At 38.7% G+C, this 17,100-nt stretch overlaps 1 long non-coding RNA gene across 5 annotated transcripts; it reads right to left on the bottom strand.

Moving 5' to 3' along the window:
* Positions 1-245: 245 nt before the first annotated feature.
* On the bottom strand, positions 246-3,183 carry LOC113342323. 5 transcript variants are annotated; one of them, XR_003356607.1, is made up of 6 exons: positions 2,891-3,183; positions 1,644-2,311; positions 1,099-1,240; positions 744-820; positions 544-630; positions 246-432 (listed from the first exon to the last, which is right to left on the bottom strand). It is a non-coding gene; the product is annotated as an uncharacterized LOC113342323 (long non-coding RNA). The 5 variants fall into 5 exon arrangements; XR_003356608.1 differs by having other exon boundaries at positions 744-1,240; positions 1,644-1,707; positions 1,995-2,311; XR_003356610.1 differs by having other exon boundaries at positions 744-1,240; positions 1,644-2,130; positions 2,227-2,311.
* Positions 3,184-17,100: the final 13,917 nt, after the last annotated feature.

The raw sequence follows: 17,100 nt of genomic DNA, 5'->3' as shown, positions 1-17,100 counted from the left end.
GTATTATCATCGGCTTTTTGGGAGGCGCCTAAGATGTATTTATGAGGCATAAAAGAACACGACTGAGGTTGACAACTTTTTGGGATTCCAGACTACAGTTCGTTAACGGAACTGGAAACAAATTGGAAGATATGCTTGCAAAGAAAGCTAGAACGTTTATTTTTTTCATAACAAACGTTGGTGGATACCTTCAGCTATTAACCTAACTCAATTATCAGAATAAGATAATGCAAAACTTTGTAATATGGTTGCAGAATCATTAGAATTGTACTAACCCTTTAATGTTATATGAAGTTTCTTTCTTTCTCTAATCATTAGAATCGTTAGAGAAAAGACAATAGCTTAGTGGTATTTCTACCAATTAATTACTTTTACACTGAATAATGTTGAAGTAGTTCCATCCAAACATGTGTTCCTCAATCAATTCTCCAACTACATTGCACAAAATAGTATCAATCGATCATAAATACCATCTAAATTTTAAATGAAATCCAAATTCATGGTGTGAATCTTATATATTCTAGCATCAGCAAAGATGCTTACCACCTACACCTCTGCAGCGCTACTGTTTTGTTGTTGTTGCTTTTGAGCGATGGTAGATTGTAATCAAATCATATCACAACTTAACTCCTGATATTTTAAACAGTAATACCATAAATATTTGCATTTAATCATTTAAACAAACAACTTCACATGGTACTATTCTAATTTCAAGGAATATTTATGGTAGAAGCGGGACTTACCTCCATTGCGTAGAGAATGAAAGAAGATAACCAAAGAAATGACCATGTATATCCATGGCTCCACCAAGATGATGTTGCTGTCACAAAAAAATTCCTTTTGACAGCCTTATAAACTTATCTATAAACCATGAAACATTATACTTCGCTAACAATTTAAATAACCGAATCCCCCAGAAAAAAAATCTAAGACTTTTCACCCTACTGTTGCAGTGACCATAGGTAAACCTTCTAATGATTGCCAGTGACCATAGGTAGACCTTCTAATGATTGCCAATGGATTTTTTGGTTGGCTAAAAATTAACCAAGCATTTCAATATTCAAATAAATATTAAGCTCAAGTTAAACGAATCCTGACCTGCATATTGCGAGAAAGCCAAGAAATCAGTGTAAATTTCTTGACCAAATGCCCTATACGTACTATAGAGACCCGATATGATAATTCAGGCTTATCTTTCAAAATCTATTAACTCCAACATCAGAATTTAGTAAACTTGCATCTGCACACACCATTGACGCAAGAAAACTACTTAGTAAACATCTTAAAGTGTCATGTCATAGCCCAAGCGATTGCTATTTTGTTGTACTCCTATGTTCATTTCTAAGCCGTAGACTGTGCAGATAAATTACATTTCATTCTAATTCTGCCCCTTTATAAAAATCCATCGAGACTTCGACAAAATGAAATAAGGCCACTTAAGAATCTATACACTCTAAAGAAGTATATGTAACTGAATTGGACACTACAGATCCCCACAGCAGTGTTTTTACCTTTTTTTTTTTAATACTCTCAAAACCTCTGTGTAAGCAAAAACCTTTTGCTTATGTTCAAGTTTAGCTAAGACACGTCAAAAGATTTTATGTTCAAGTTAAGCTATCAATTCAACTTGATTAGTTTCTCACCTTGATTTGAGTAGCATGTGTGACACCATGAGTTTAGGCTTTTTGCTATATATTCACACTTTCACTGTCACAATTTAAAACATCACATTGAATACCACTAATCTTCGAAACTTTCGATATGTGCAATAGATTTTTTAATTATAAAACACATATGGAACTATATAGCGACCATAAGTAAACGTGCAAATGAAGATATCGACTTTCAAATGAAGATATCGATGTCATCTATTTGAAGCAAATCAATACAACCATGTATAAAAATAATGATAAATGACAAAGAAAAACCTCCACCATAGAGATGCCATTTCTATTCATATGAATACGGTTGTGCGGTCGAGATAAATATCAAACCTTGAAGTGAGAGGTGAAACTTAATAGATTCAGGCTTCCCCCAGTTCCTCTTTCAGAGTAAAAATGAAAGCTCAAATTTTCCTCGTTTTATTTTCTTACCAGGAAACCAACAAAAATTAGGAGATTGAGTACTTACCTGTAGAAATGTGAATCCACAACATATGAAAAAAAATTCAGCAAGGTACCAATCAAACATCTTCACGAACAAAACCAAATGGAAAAGAAAGTTCACATTTTGGCTGAATCAGCGACAATTCCTTCCTTGAGCATTGTAAGGCCCGAAGCATACTGAATCATACCGGCATCTGAACTTCTAGCTAAATAAAAAACCATGTATTCATCCTTTCAATAATATTAACAATCTTTCATTACACCAAATATACAACTAACAATTCTGTATGCTTAGTAAAATAAAAAATAACAAAAATTTAAACGGGATGTCTACTACATAAAATAGAAATCTAACAAAGATACCCATTTCATAATACTAACAAAGGGTGTAAATTGGAACAAATCTATTTTAAAGGTTCATAGAACACAATGAAGATGAAAAGCAAAAACAATCAGTTAAAAATCAATCTGATTAAAAAATAAAAAAAAGACAGTAGCAGAGGATTTTAAGATCATTAGAAAAATTAAAAGATTACTTTCCTAAAAAATCTTCCAAACATGTTATAGAACCAAAACCAACTTATCAAATCCAAACTACCCAAACAGATTAAATCTGACTTTATAAATTGAACAATGAACCCAGTGATATACTAATTTCACAATCAACGAAATAACTGAATCTAAAACATGAAAATTATTACTAAATGAACCCAGTGAGACAGAAAAATAAAACCAAATTAAAATTGGGTGAAAACACAATCAATTAAAATAACAGTGATTAATACCTGGGGTAGTAGAGTTGTGCGATGGAGCGTTTGTTACGACAACCTAGATTTCACAAAGAGAAGCTGAGGAAGAAGGTGAGAGAAAGGCTAGGGTTTTACAAAGATGTTTTATACAGAAGAAGAGAAACGTTTGAAATTAATTGGTAACATTGTTTGATAGGAAAAAAGAAACGCCTTCAGGTTTCCCGGGATCTCGAAATCTCACAGTGAATTCTCTCCATTTCAGTTTTCCCTAATTCACTACCGCGAAATAGATGGCTGAACCGCTGAAGAAAGGGGGATTTTTGGGTCTAATGTTTTACGTTTTTCTAAGGGCTTGTCCTAGTTATGGTTTGGCACGTTAAGTGCACATGCGTTATTTCATAAAAACACTGTTTTAGATCGTGGCTTAATCTCGTCCGTTCTTTATGTACTCAAAATGTAGATTACTGTGGATTGGATCGTGGCTCCATCTAAGCCATCCTTTACGTGTTCGAACTGTAGATAACCGTCCATTAGGTAAAGCACGACTGTTCCTTATAATATAGATATACACATTTGAGATTTCGAGCTGAGTATATCTCGCTTACATATTTCTCGAAATATGTGTTGGTAAGCTTTCGCTTTGACCAAGTTCATCTAATATCATGAGAAAATTGCCGAGTAACAACTTACATGGTTTGTGTGATATAATCATTTGGTGTAAGACTTGAAATGTTTCGATAATGATTATTTCAATATCTTGAAATTGCTTTGATGCTAATAGTGTGTGAAAACGGCTATTATCATTATAGAAGAATGTTTCAATGATAAAAATAAAGAGTTTAGAATCTTGTAACCATCTTTGGATATAAGCATAGTGTGTTCGCACATTAGTGTATAAGTTCAAAACAGGGAACCTAAAGTATGGATACTTGTGTGTATACAAAAAGGTTGTAGGAGACTGAGTAAGTATGCGTACCCGTACGCTTACTGGCGGAAGTTTACGTCCGTGAATTTTTGTTGAGTTTGAAAACCAAAACCAAACTCATCCGATTACCTAAGTACGCGTACCCGTACGCATACTGACAGAAAGTTCACGTCCGTGAATTTCTGCTGAGTTTGAAAACTAAACCAAACTCAAATCCGGTTACTGCATACTTAAGTGGTTACTTTCTAAAATCGGTTGTACATGAACCTAAATATTTATCAATAAGGTATGCATTCTTTGTAAACCATGGTTATAATGTTCATGTATTGATTCGAGTGAATCAAACCGATTGTTCTTCAATTATGTTCTTGTATAAATCTATGAGAATATAAAAATTGAACAATCCTTTAACTAGTTTCATTTGAGTCATTTGAACTAGTTATGGTTAAGATGAATAAGGTTGATATGAGAGTAATCATATGGCTAGCCTCGTTAACTATTTGTGAACCAACATGGTGTACACATTTGGTACGGTTACATAAACCTAAATGAGGGTACATTTCATTTGTGTGTAACAAGCTAAGTTCGATCTAACGGTTGAAAGATATTAGCTTGGTTGAATCAGATTTTTCATCTAACGGTGAATGTTGAATGATTTGTTACCAAAGTAACTTGGATTGCAAGCCCTGATTTGAAAACTATATAAAGGAGAACTCTAGAAACTGGGAAACCTAATCCCCACACCTCCTGTGTGTTACTAATTGCATAACTAGAGTCGATTCTCCTTTAACCTCAGGTTTCTTCTCGAGACCATGTAGGTTAACGACTTGAAGACTTCATTGGGATTGTGAAGCCAGACCCAACTATTCTCTTTGTAGTTGCGTGATCTGATCTTGGTGTTTCTATCGTGATTGAGTGCAATTATAAAATTGGCTTGAGATTTGTATCTCCAATAGGCAAGATAGAAAAGTAGTTACAAACACCTTCGTCTCATCGTTTGTGATTGCACAATAACTTGTTTCGCTATTCGATTAAGTTTATTGTGAGGTGATTGATAATACTAGGCTGTTCCTAGGGAATATAAGTCCGGTTTATGAATTGGTTCATGTTCACCTTGATTTATTAAAAGAGGGAACAAAAACTCTTGGGTATTTCTGTAGGAGACATATTTATTCAATCCTATAGACTTTTCTGTGTGAGACAGATTTGTTTATCAAGTCTTCGACTTTGGGTCGTACCAACTCTTAGTTGTGGGTGAGATCAGCTAAGGGAATCAAGTGCGTAGTATCCTGTTGGGATCAGAGACGTAAGGAGCGCAACTGTACCTTGAATCAGTGTGACATTGATTAGGGTTCAACTACAGTACAGTCCGAAGCTAATTGGTAGTAGGCTAGTGTCTGTAGCGGCTTAATACAATGTGGTGTTCAATGTGGATTAGGTCCCGGGGTTTTTCTGCATTTGCGGTTTCCTCGTTAACAAAACTTCTGGTGTCTGTGTTATTTCTTTTCCGCATTATATTTTGTTATATAATTGAAATATCACAGGTTGTGCGTTTAGATCAATCAATCAGAATATCCAACCTTTGGTTGTTGATTTACATTGATTGTTACTTGAACATTGGTCTTTGGTATTGTTCAAGTTGTTTCACATAATAATCATGCTCGCGGATTTCTATCTGTTTAATTTGTTGATTATTTGTGAAACAGATATATTAAACTCTTTGATATACTTTACTCTAGATTGAGTCTGAATGTCTAGTTGATTCTCTAGAAAGTGTATTGGAGTAAGTCCTCTTAGATTGTCAAACGAATTGTTGGGTGTGGTTGTTATACCACCGCATTTTCAATTTGTTTCAGAGCAGGCAAACACATTAAAGACCTCATAAGTCTGTGTTTGTAGCGATCTGATTTGGACAGAAGTGATATCTCAATAAATGCATCACCAGATCCAGGGACTTCAGAATTCTCTTCCATGACTGATTTAATAAAATCTGTAGAGGAAATTCTATCTAAACCTCCACCAGGTTTAAAATCTCTTGAAGTGTTTTTAGGGCTTGAAAAGAAACTTGTAATATTATCTCTTGATGTTGAGTTATACCTCCAGAAAGAACAAGAATCTCTTGACAAGCTAAATCAAGTTATGATGAATAATACTCATGTCGAGGTTGATATTGATTTACTAATTAGTGAGAGAAATGCTCCTCCTCTGTGGAATCCACTTGGTTGCAGTAAACCAAACGTATTACAAGAGGAGTTTAAATCTCAGTCATCTAACGGTATCACCTCAAAGCATGAATCAGTTCATTGGTCAATTCCTGATACACTGTGTCATGATAAAAAAAATTATTGTGTAAACATGTCAGGATGTCTTCTTACACCAAAAAAGTTTTCCTGCGCAGTATTAAACATTATCTGCAGACATTGTTTTTATTAAGTTTTAAAATGAGACATCAAGGACTCAAATTTTTGTGTATCTCTCTAATGTCTTTTGCAAAACTTGTAAAAACAGATTCTTGGATGTTTCTCAACTTTGTTGAATGCAAAAGTAGTTGGAAATAAACTCTTTCTTGGTGCCATGGTGAGCAAGACATTGTTCACCTCAACACAACTTGATTGTGTTGAAAGTGCATCCTTACCAAGAAATTCCCTTATGTATACGGTGTGGGGAGCACGAGAATTGGGGCACACATATTATGTTGGGTATGATTTTGAATGTTTGGTAACATTGTATAATTCGATCAGATTCTTATAAAAAGGTATGTCTCTAAACTTGATCTATGTACCTTGTGTATCGTTCATGTCTACCTAACTTGATTTGTGTTTAAGGTTCTTAAATGTTTCAGTTTGAAAATAGTTGTTTGGGATGTTTTGGACTTCATAGTACTCTTCAGATATGCATACCAGTTTACAAATGAGTTTTTGTAATAAAATACAGGGAAAATCGTTTGCATACCCGTTTACATACTGAAAATCCATTTGCATACCCGTATGCATACTTGCCTGTAGACGTTGATATTCGGTAAACTTGTTTTGGCCGTATATTCTTCGTCCAAACTCTGAATGACCTTATTCTTTTAGCATTCTCTTCTTATTTGAATTCTCTTCGAAGTGAAGATGATAATTCTTGAATTTGGATGAGTTAAGATTGGTATTTGTCCCGTGTCTTGTTTTTGAGTGTTTTGCTCCGTTTCGTCGCACTTGTTCCACTTCTGTTGGACTTCGGCACTTGGATTCTTGGAGTAATACTCTTCTAAGCTCATTTGTAGCTTTTAAAACAATGTTGGTGGTGAATCACAAAGAAGGAAGTTCAATAATGGACAGTAGTACGCATTGTTATGGTATTCTTGAATGTTCACAATCACCTTATGTGAACTATGGTGCATGGTCATTAATGACTTTATATGTTCTTCTTTGTTAAGAAAATATTTTTATACGCCTTTGGTAGCTATTCTTGGTGTAAATCCATGCGAAAAAGATTGATTCTATCCTCCAAGGACAAATCATCTTATATGTGCATTACGAGTTTGTCTTGATATCTACGAAGCTTCTTATGAGAATTTATTTCTTGTGTTTTTATAAGGATTACTAGGGCTTGGAATAGCCATTATTGTGAGTACACATAGCTATTTCCAACGTTTTCATCTTCAATGTTTTTAAATTTATTTATTTAAATTCTAAGTTATTTGGAAGATGATTTTTGCAATTTTAATCTTTATGATTTTATATATTACAAATTGTTATGGGATATGTTGTTTACGTACGTAAACCTGTGACTGTCCCATACTTGTTCAAAAGTTATCTCTATTATGTCGGTATGAAAGTATTGATAGAAGATTGGATGAACTTTTGACATTACAAAAGTTAAAGCCTTTTATGTCATTGTTTTGATGGAAGAAAGGATAAAACTTTTGTTTGCAAGGATTAAGTCTATTACATGTCATTGTGCAAATAGTGATGAAAAATAGAATGAATCCTTGTCCATTCCGCAGTGTTGGTCAATCTCCGATCCACATTTTTGTGCATATACTGTGTTGCTCCATAAGTTTTCTTATGTTTGAGCATGACAAATTGAATTGATCATTATCTTGTGGTCAGTTTAGTTGTTGCTCCGTAAGTTCTCTTATGACGAGCATGACCGATTGAATTAATCATGGATTTTCTTGTGGTTAATTTAGTTGTGCATTTCGATTGGATTAATCATGGATTCTTTTGTGGTTAATTCAATTGAATACTTTGGATTCAAATTCATGTTCTCATGTGATTTGTTTATGTCCAAAGAAATCCTTCTTTTCTTGTGAAAGTAAGGTCGCCTTTGTCGTTCTTCCGGGAATGACATTTTATGGAGGGGAGTTCTTTTTGAACTTGTGCTTAATTGCCAATTCTTTGTGGGGAGTGCGGCTGTGGAATATTATAGAGGTTATCTTGTATCTTTATAAACTCCTTGATGAATGCATTTAGCTTCGGATTTATGATGGCATCAAAATAAGTTGATGTGGTATTCTCTTTTAGTCATGAAGTATCTCTATGAAAATTTCATGAGTATCCCACTAGTTTTCGTACCTTTGCCAATTTATATTGAAAAAAGGGGGAGAATTAATGTGTAGTGTGATACTACAAATACATATGGTTTACGGATCATTATGTAAGGGGGAGTGGTTTTCATGTTGAGATGAAGTATTGACTAAGGGGGAGTGATACATATCACCATAGTGTTATTGTCAAAGTTGTGATACAATTGAACTTTGTTGTTGTGTAATAATTCTATGGCACTGTATAACAATGATTGAGAGTACTTTGTTTTCTCATTGTTATCGCTACGGATCTTCAACAACTATGATGTTGAACTTACAACCTTTAGGATCATGGAGTACTTGGAAGTGACGAATATTTCGGGTCGCATTGAAGATGCCAAGGAGATCAAGCATTTGGATGAGAAGCTACAATTTTTATTTATTTTGTAATCCATATGTATTGATAGTTTTGTCACTAACATTGACAAAGGGGGAGATTGTTAGAGCACTGCTCGGTCGAACTCGCATGCGTTGCTATCTCAAGCATGTTTGAAAACCAAACCCAAACTCACCCGGTTACCTAAGTACGCGTACCCGTACGCATACTGGCAGAAAAAGTTCATGTCCGTGAATTTCTGCTGAGTTTGAAAACTAAACCAAACTCAAATCCGGTTACTTAAGTATGCATACCCGTATGCATACTTAAGTGGTTACTTTCTAAAATCATTTGTACATGAACCTGAACATTTATCAGTAAGGTATACATTCTTTGCAAACCATGACTATAATGTTCATGTATTGATTCGAGTGAATCAAACCGATTTTGCTTCAATTGTGTTCTTGTATAAATCTATGAGAATATAGCAATTGAACAACTCTTTAACTAGTTTCATTTGAGTCATTTGAACTAGTTATGGTTAAGATGAATAAGGTTGATATGAGAGTAATCATATGGCTAACCTCGTTAACTATTTGTGAACCAACATGGTGTACACATTTGGGTACGGTTACATAAACCTAAATGAGGGTACATTTCATTTGTGTGTAACAAGCTAAGTTCGATCTAACGGTTGAAAGATATTAGCTTGGTTGAATCAAGTTTTTCATCTAACGGTGGATATTGAATGCTTTGTTACCAAGGTAACTTGGATTGCAAACCCTGATTTGAAAACTATATAAAGGAGAACTCTGGAAACTGGGAAACCTAATCCCCACACTTCCTATGTGTTACTAGTTGCGTAACTACAGTCAATTCTCCTTTAACCTTAGGTTTCTTCTCGAGACCCTGTAGGTTAACGACTTGAAGACTTCATTGGGATTGTGAAGCCAGACCCAACTATTCTCTTTGTAGTTGCGTGATCTGATCTTGGTGTTTCTATCGTTATTGAGTGCAATTGTAAAATTGGATTGAGATTTATATCTCCGATAGGCAAGATAAAAAAGTAGTCACAAACAACTTCATCACATCGTTTGTGATTGCACAATAACTTGTTTCGCTAGTCGATTAAGTTTATTGTGAGGTGATTGATAATACTAGGATGTTCTTCGGGAATATAAGTCCGGTTTATCTATTGGTTCATGTTCACCTTGATTTATCAAAAGACGGAACAAAAACTCTTGGGTATTTCTGTGAGAGAAAGATTTATTCAATCATATAGACTTTTCTGTGTGAGACAGATTTGTTCATCAAGTCTTCGACTTTGGGTCGTAGCAACTCTTGGTTGTGCGTGAGATCAGCTAAGAGAATCAAGTGTGTAGTATCCTGCTGAGATCAGAGACATAAGGAGCGCAACTGTACCTTGAATCGGTGTGAGATTGATTAGGGTTCAATTACAGTCCAGTCCGAAGTTAATTGATATTAGGTTAGTGTCTGTAGCGGCTTAATACAGTGTGCTGTTCAATGTGGACTAGGTCCCGAGGTTTTTCTGCATTTGTGGTTTCCTCGTTAAAAAAACTTCCGGTGTCTGTGTTATTTCTTTTCCGCATTATATATTGTTATATTCTTGAAATATCACAGGTTGCGCGTTTAGATCAATCAATTAGAATATCCAACCTTTGGTTGTTGATTTACATTGATTGACACTTGAACATTGGTCTTTGGTATCGTTCAAGTTGTTTCACATAATAATCAGGCTCGCGTATTTCTATCTGTTTAATTTGTTGATTACATTGTGAAACAGAGATATTAAACTCTTTGATATACTTTACTCTAGATTGACTCAATGTCTGAACACTTTCTTATCAGACATCTTATTTTCAATCCATGAGTCTCAGAGCATACCACATTCGTTCATTATGCTCGACTCATCAAGGCTAAGACCCATTGTCTAGTCAAGTTAATAACTGACTAATTAAATACACGTCTGCCTTGCAGACTCCACATTCATGAGGCATCAATTACGTCACATGAGGGGATATTATTTAGGGTTTTGGTCTGGCGGCCTACGACACGTGTGTTCATCCACGATGAGAAATGTGAGTAAGTCGTGCAAATGGTTGAGTCATTAACAAGATTATGCAATCTAGCTGGTAAATAGCTAGATAAGTCTCAGCTAGTCAAGATAGTGTTGATGCTGGATTTTAGTTCAGGGCTAAAATAATAAAACCAAAAATAGTATGCTGACATCCTGCAAAGGATAAAGCCATTTGATAAGCGATGAGCGCAGAAAACCTCTCGCTTTATTTATTTGAAGCAATTCAATAAATATACAAAATTCACCCAGAATGGTGCATGTAGCAACAATCCCAAATATTCTGTGAATTTATAGTATTATTAATTAATGCATAGTTTGCCTAGTATTTCCTGTGTTGTTCTCAGCATAACTCTCATTATTGGTGCGGCATGATGACTGAGTGTTACTCTCGGCAGAGTAACATGAATCTCCAAGTGTCAATAGTGAGGTATGCATGAAATACCCATACAGGCTACACCATTCTCTAACAAAGGGAATCTCGTATCGGCGTGCTTATATTATCCCGATCAAGCATATTTAATTTCCTAAGGGAAATCTGGACTGTCCGTATCAGTCTCAGAAACGATCACGGCCACGCAAGTTGACCGCATGATTTAACCAGCCTAGACGAACCCTAACAGGAACAGGCGATCACCGTGATGACCACCAGCGGGCCCACTTATGACCTAGCCGGTCGAAAATCACACCGTGCTTCTCGGCGTGCCAAAACGCCATCCCTAAAATAGGGTGGCCGCGTTGTTTTGGAAGAAGCTCGAACGAGCAAGACTGTTCAAGACAGTCTTAAAACGACCGCGACCGTCCAACTTCACCAGCCTGATTGGACGGCTTAGATCGCACCATGAACGATTGAGGAGGCGCCAACACACACATTGGCGGGCCCACTCTATCGCTACCTGATCGGTTTGCTCACGACGTGGTCATGGAGCCATGAACGTTTGCCCGAAACACGATGGGCGTGAAACTTTTCAAGGGTCACGAAAATTCCACTAATGTCTTAAATTGATCACAACCATCCAACTTAACCAACATATTTGGATGGCTTAGATCGTACCTAGGACCATCAGGGAGGTGCACATATGTTCACCGTCAGCCCAACATGGGCCCCGCATGATCGGTCTCTCCAAAGGAGAAGCATAGCTCGCCAAAACGTTTGGACAAAGTCACGTATACGTGACTGTTTCAAAACCCTAATTAGGGTTTGCGACGTTGCATATCTGTCGTAGTTCGATCACGACCATCCATCTTCGCCAGCCTGGATGGAGGGTGTAGATATAGACTTAAGAGGTCCCAAGAGTGTCAATGTGATCACTGTGGGCCCACCTTTGCATGTAACCGGCCTAGGAAAACTAGGACTCGGCACCCCCAAAGTGGCATGTCACACAGCCTTTAATCCTTTTCGGCAATGGATTTCTGTCGCAAATCGATCACGACCACTCATCTTTGCCAGTCAAATTGAGTGGCCTAGATCAAGCCTTCACGGGACGGAGAGGTATTGGCGTGCACAACAACGAGCCGTCTCCATGCATGACCGGTCGGTCCCACCAAAATCGGCGCCCATGTGTGGATTCGGTCAAGCCAAAGAGGGATGCTTGCGCACCTCCTAAAAACCCTAAAATTTCATCAAACGGTCGCAAATATATGCCGTAAACCATCTCGTCCGTCCAATTTTGCCAGCTTGGTCGAACAGCCTAGGTTAAAGACTAGGCAACCAATGAAGCATCTCGATGATCACTGTCTGCCACTCTGCCACAGAAAGTGATCGACCGGGGGATGGCTCACCCGTGTGGCCTCCAAACAATCACTCGAAGATGGTTGGAAGTGATGCTGTTTTAAGACGCTTAGTCCGCGACTTATTCGATTAAGCTTTAAAACAATGATGCTTCATACATATTGATTGTTTTCGATGCATTACATGCATCGAGCATACACGATATTTTATAAATATCGATTCCTTAAATAACTTAGTTATTTAACTTAATAGCACCGTATGCTATTTCCTACAGTGGGACCCACGATCCGCTCATTCGAGATATCAAGCATGTCACAAACCGGGGGATACTTACTGGGGTATTGGTCTGGCGGTTTACAGCGTGCAGCGTGCAACGCGCCATTACAAGAACGTGTCAAGAAAAGTTGAAAGGTTAACAGTGATGAGGAAAGTGGGCAAAGGTGTGATCGTGTGACAATCACCACTCCTACACGACCCCACTACTCCATCACTTCACCTCCTCCACTTCCTACGAGATGAGGGTTGCGCTCAATGACTTGTATAAATAGGTCCTTCACCTATTTCCAAATAAGACGGAGAAAAACAAATTATTGTTACAGTATCCAGAAAACACCCAAAACTGATAGCTTACATTTTGCAAGCCAGTTGAACATTCTGATACAAGTTATAAACAACCAACACCTTCACAATCTCAACACCTTCTTCGCTTCCCTCCCTAAGATCAACCCCTTCTCCTTCACTTTGTGACCGAAGCAAGTCTGGAACGACCATTTCTTGGTTTAGGCCAGAATTGTATAGATTGATCTCTCGAATCAAAAGCACTCCCGTGCAGTGCATTTGTTTAGGGTTCAGATTCGTTTCTCATCAACACACCCCAAATTACCAAAAACAACAGAAACAGTTTTCACCCATAAACAATTGGCGACCACAGTGAGAGATTAATCTCTCGGTTGCAATCTCAAGATTTTCAAAAGGATAGTTAGCCTCAGGGATGATTCTACCACGACGGATCTCAGCCAGAATCCCTCGAATGGTAATGTTTCTTACCCTCCATTGAACAATTCTGTTTATAACAAATTTTCATATTTCAATACCCCCATTATCTCTGTCGCTTCAACCGATGGAGAAATACCAACTCTGGCTGAACTAGCACGGAGGCACGAAATTCTGGCAAGAAATGTGGACCGCATAAAAGGAGCGATTGACAACTTGTTCACCTGCTTGGTGCACGTGACGAGAATTTTAGGAGCAAAAACAGTGGAACGTCCGGCGGAAAATCCTCCTCAGGTCAATAGTTTCACTATGAAACAGAGACTGGTGGACCAGGAAGCAGCTTCTCTAGTGGAAAGTTTATGCGAACTTTTACACCTCTCGAAGAATCAACGGGCGGAGACCTTTGTTGCAATCAACCAGATAGCCCTAGACATACATTTAGCCCCTTTGCGTCCAGAAATCTCGTACCAGAGATGTTTATGAATAGTGTCACATTTACAGAAGACGACATGATGGCGGAGGAAGGTCACAACCGGGCCCTACATGTTGCTGCATGCATCAAGGATTCAGATTTCAAGAGGGCCCTCATCGACACGGGAGCGTCTTCGAATGTGATTACTCTCAAGAATCTCAGGACGGCCAAGGTTCTCCCAGGCAAGATCGTACGGCAGCCTACTACGATGACAGACTTTGAAGGAAACCAAACCAACATGTACGGGTATGTCAATCTGAATTTATCTGTAGGGCACGTCCAATCAAAGGTGAAATTCGAAGTTATAGAAAACGATCCGGACTACCATATGATATTGGGGAGACCGTGGCTTCATGACAATAGGATTGTCCCTTCGACGTATCATCAGCGCCTGAAGACTATGCTGGATAAAGAAGTCGTTCGTATTCCTGCATTGTTGTCTCCTTAAGCACCGATATGTGGAGTGGAATTGTTTGAACTAAGGTAAACTCCGCGGGAAGAATCAGACAAAGTTCATTGCATCCCACTCCCCACGTGGGCGTCAATCCAGGAGGAGGACCGACTTGCATCATTGAGGGCTAAGCCCCACGATGCATCTTTGCTGACAAGGCATTCTTCTTCATCCGTTGAATCCGCGACCCACGTTCACACTAAGAGGGAGCGAACTTTTGTGGCGAGCCGTGATCAGAAAGGGAAAACTGTGTACCGACGCCACTGTTAGCAATTAGCAGGGGAGACCGTTACCCAGTCTCTCCGCTCAATGGAATGCTACAACAGCGACGAACCACAGGAAGAGGTGTTGGATGCTCCACGACAGCTGCAAGACGGCACCAACTCCACGACTGATGAGCTCGAAATCGTTAATATAGGGAATGAAGAATCTCCCAGGTCTATCTCCATCAGCTCAACTTTGTCCACGGATGAATGCACGAAGCTCGTGCAACTTCTCAAAGAATACCAGGACATATTCGCTTGGACGTATGAAGAAATGCCCGGTTTAGATGAAAAATTGGTCACCGATCATCTACATGTCATACCTGGATCCAAGACGATCAAACAGTCTCTGAGGCAATTCAGGCACGAGGTGGAAGAGAAAATCAAGACTGAGATAAAGAAGTTGCTAGCTACTGGTTTCATTAAACCCATTCATCATCCGACCTGGTTGGCTAATGTGGTTCCGGTAAAAACGAAAAACAGACAGATCAGGTGCCGCGTGGATTTCAGAGACTTGAACAGATGTTGCCCCAAAGACAATTTTCCTCTACCTAACATTGACATGTTAGTAGATGCCACCAGCGGACACGGAATGTTCTCCTTCATGGACGGATATAGAGGGTATAATCAGATAAGGATGTATGAGCATAACGTGAGTAAGACAGCTTTTCGAACTCCTCTCGAAATTTTTTATTATACTGTAATGCCGGTGCAACGTATCAACGCGCTATGACGGAAATCTTCCACGACATGATGCATAAGTAAGTTGAAGACTACGTGGATGATATAGTAGTCAAATCAAAAGTCCGGGCGGCCCACACAGGAGTCTTACCACAAGTATTCGAAAGGTGACTGCTGAGGGAATCAAAGTGGACCCATCCAAGATCCAAGTTATCCTCATGATGCTGCCTCCGAGAATTGTGAAGGAACTCCAAAGCTTCATGGCCAAGGTGAACTACAGTTTTATACCTGGTTTAGACCATCTTGTTGCTTCATTCACCCCCTTGCTGAAGAAAGGAGCAAATTTCGTCTGGACCGCACTACAACATGAAGCGTTTCGGAAGATTCAACGAATATTGTCATCTCCAAATCATCATAAAGGGTTCGCCTATTATGTCATCCCGGAAGAGAATGATCCCGAGACATCTTCAGATCTACTGGAGCCGACACCTCAAGGGAGCAGCCTCAAGAAGATAGCGATGTCCGCATCATCATGTCGAGAAAGAATCCGCAGCTTGGGCGAATCACTCTGTCAGACTTAAGAGGAATGCTTAAGCGAAACAACGAACATCCAAATGATTATGTCAAGAGGTCTCGAATTCAGGCACTGGAGGGTCACGATCCAAATGTGACTGGACAACAAGTGGTGTAATTGTGCATCAATAGGATGGTACCTGTCTATCGTTCTTTGTCGAAGAACCTGCGCTTTCAGACATCCTCTGAACTCCATAAAGCTGCTAAACGCTCAGTTGCGACAGCACCTTCCCTGCTAGAAAGAACAAGCCTGAAAGAGCCTCATGATGTTCGTGGAAGCATACATCTCACCAACAGACAATACAACCTTCAGCCTTCTGTAAGCACTTTCGCTGAAGCAGCAAGAGGAAAACCACCGAGATACAACATCCTGCGCGTCCAAAATCGCCAACTCCAACTCCAGTACCACATGCACGACTGCCACAATGACGAAACAACGTCCAAGATATCCCATATCTGTATCGACGGCAGAAACATCAATGAGAGACGCTTTCAGAATTTCGTCTCCCGTAGAAGAAGTAGTTGCGTTGCCAAAGGAGATTGCACCTGAGACTTAAGAGGTACATACAGATTCTCCATGAAAAGAGCTTCATCATATTTGCAGAACGTATTAGTTAAGTCATTCACATGAAGGAACTTCCCTACTCCTCAAAGACACGATCCAAAGATGATAATGGCAAAGGAGTGTGACTGGGGACTTCTTAGCACTGCCCATCTCAAAGATGGTGAATTTAGAGAGATGCAAGCACGCTATCATTATGATTCCAAGATGTCCAAAGACGAGGATATACTCAAGAGAGCAGACGTATTGTCAAAGACCAGTGATGTTCCTGGACCTCTATGAAACGCAATGCAGACGTAAAGACGGCCTCATGAACCCTGTGTGACAACGTCTATTAAGTCGAAGGCTCAGTAGATACTCGTGGGAAGGGGACTGTCTCACTATTTTTCATTCCATGAGGCAACATCAAGGAAGATATCGGTTCCATCATTAGCTTTTCCCTCTAAGACAAGCTCTACCACTATATGAAGACTGCCAATCCCGAGCTTCACCATAGCAACAACCACTAAGGACAGAGGTAATCCGAACTTCTGCATATTTTATTTTCCCATGGAGAAGTAATAGAGTCACAGAGGAGAGATGGCGATATCTTTATTATGGTAAACCCACCGAC

This window comes from Papaver somniferum, unplaced genomic scaffold, assembly GCF_003573695.1.
Source record: "Papaver somniferum cultivar HN1 unplaced genomic scaffold, ASM357369v1 unplaced-scaffold_35, whole genome shotgun sequence".
Taxonomy (NCBI): Eukaryota; Viridiplantae; Streptophyta; class Magnoliopsida; order Ranunculales; family Papaveraceae; genus Papaver; species Papaver somniferum.
The sequence above is the reverse complement of the archived record's forward strand: the minus strand, read 5'-3'. Positions and strand labels throughout refer to the sequence as shown.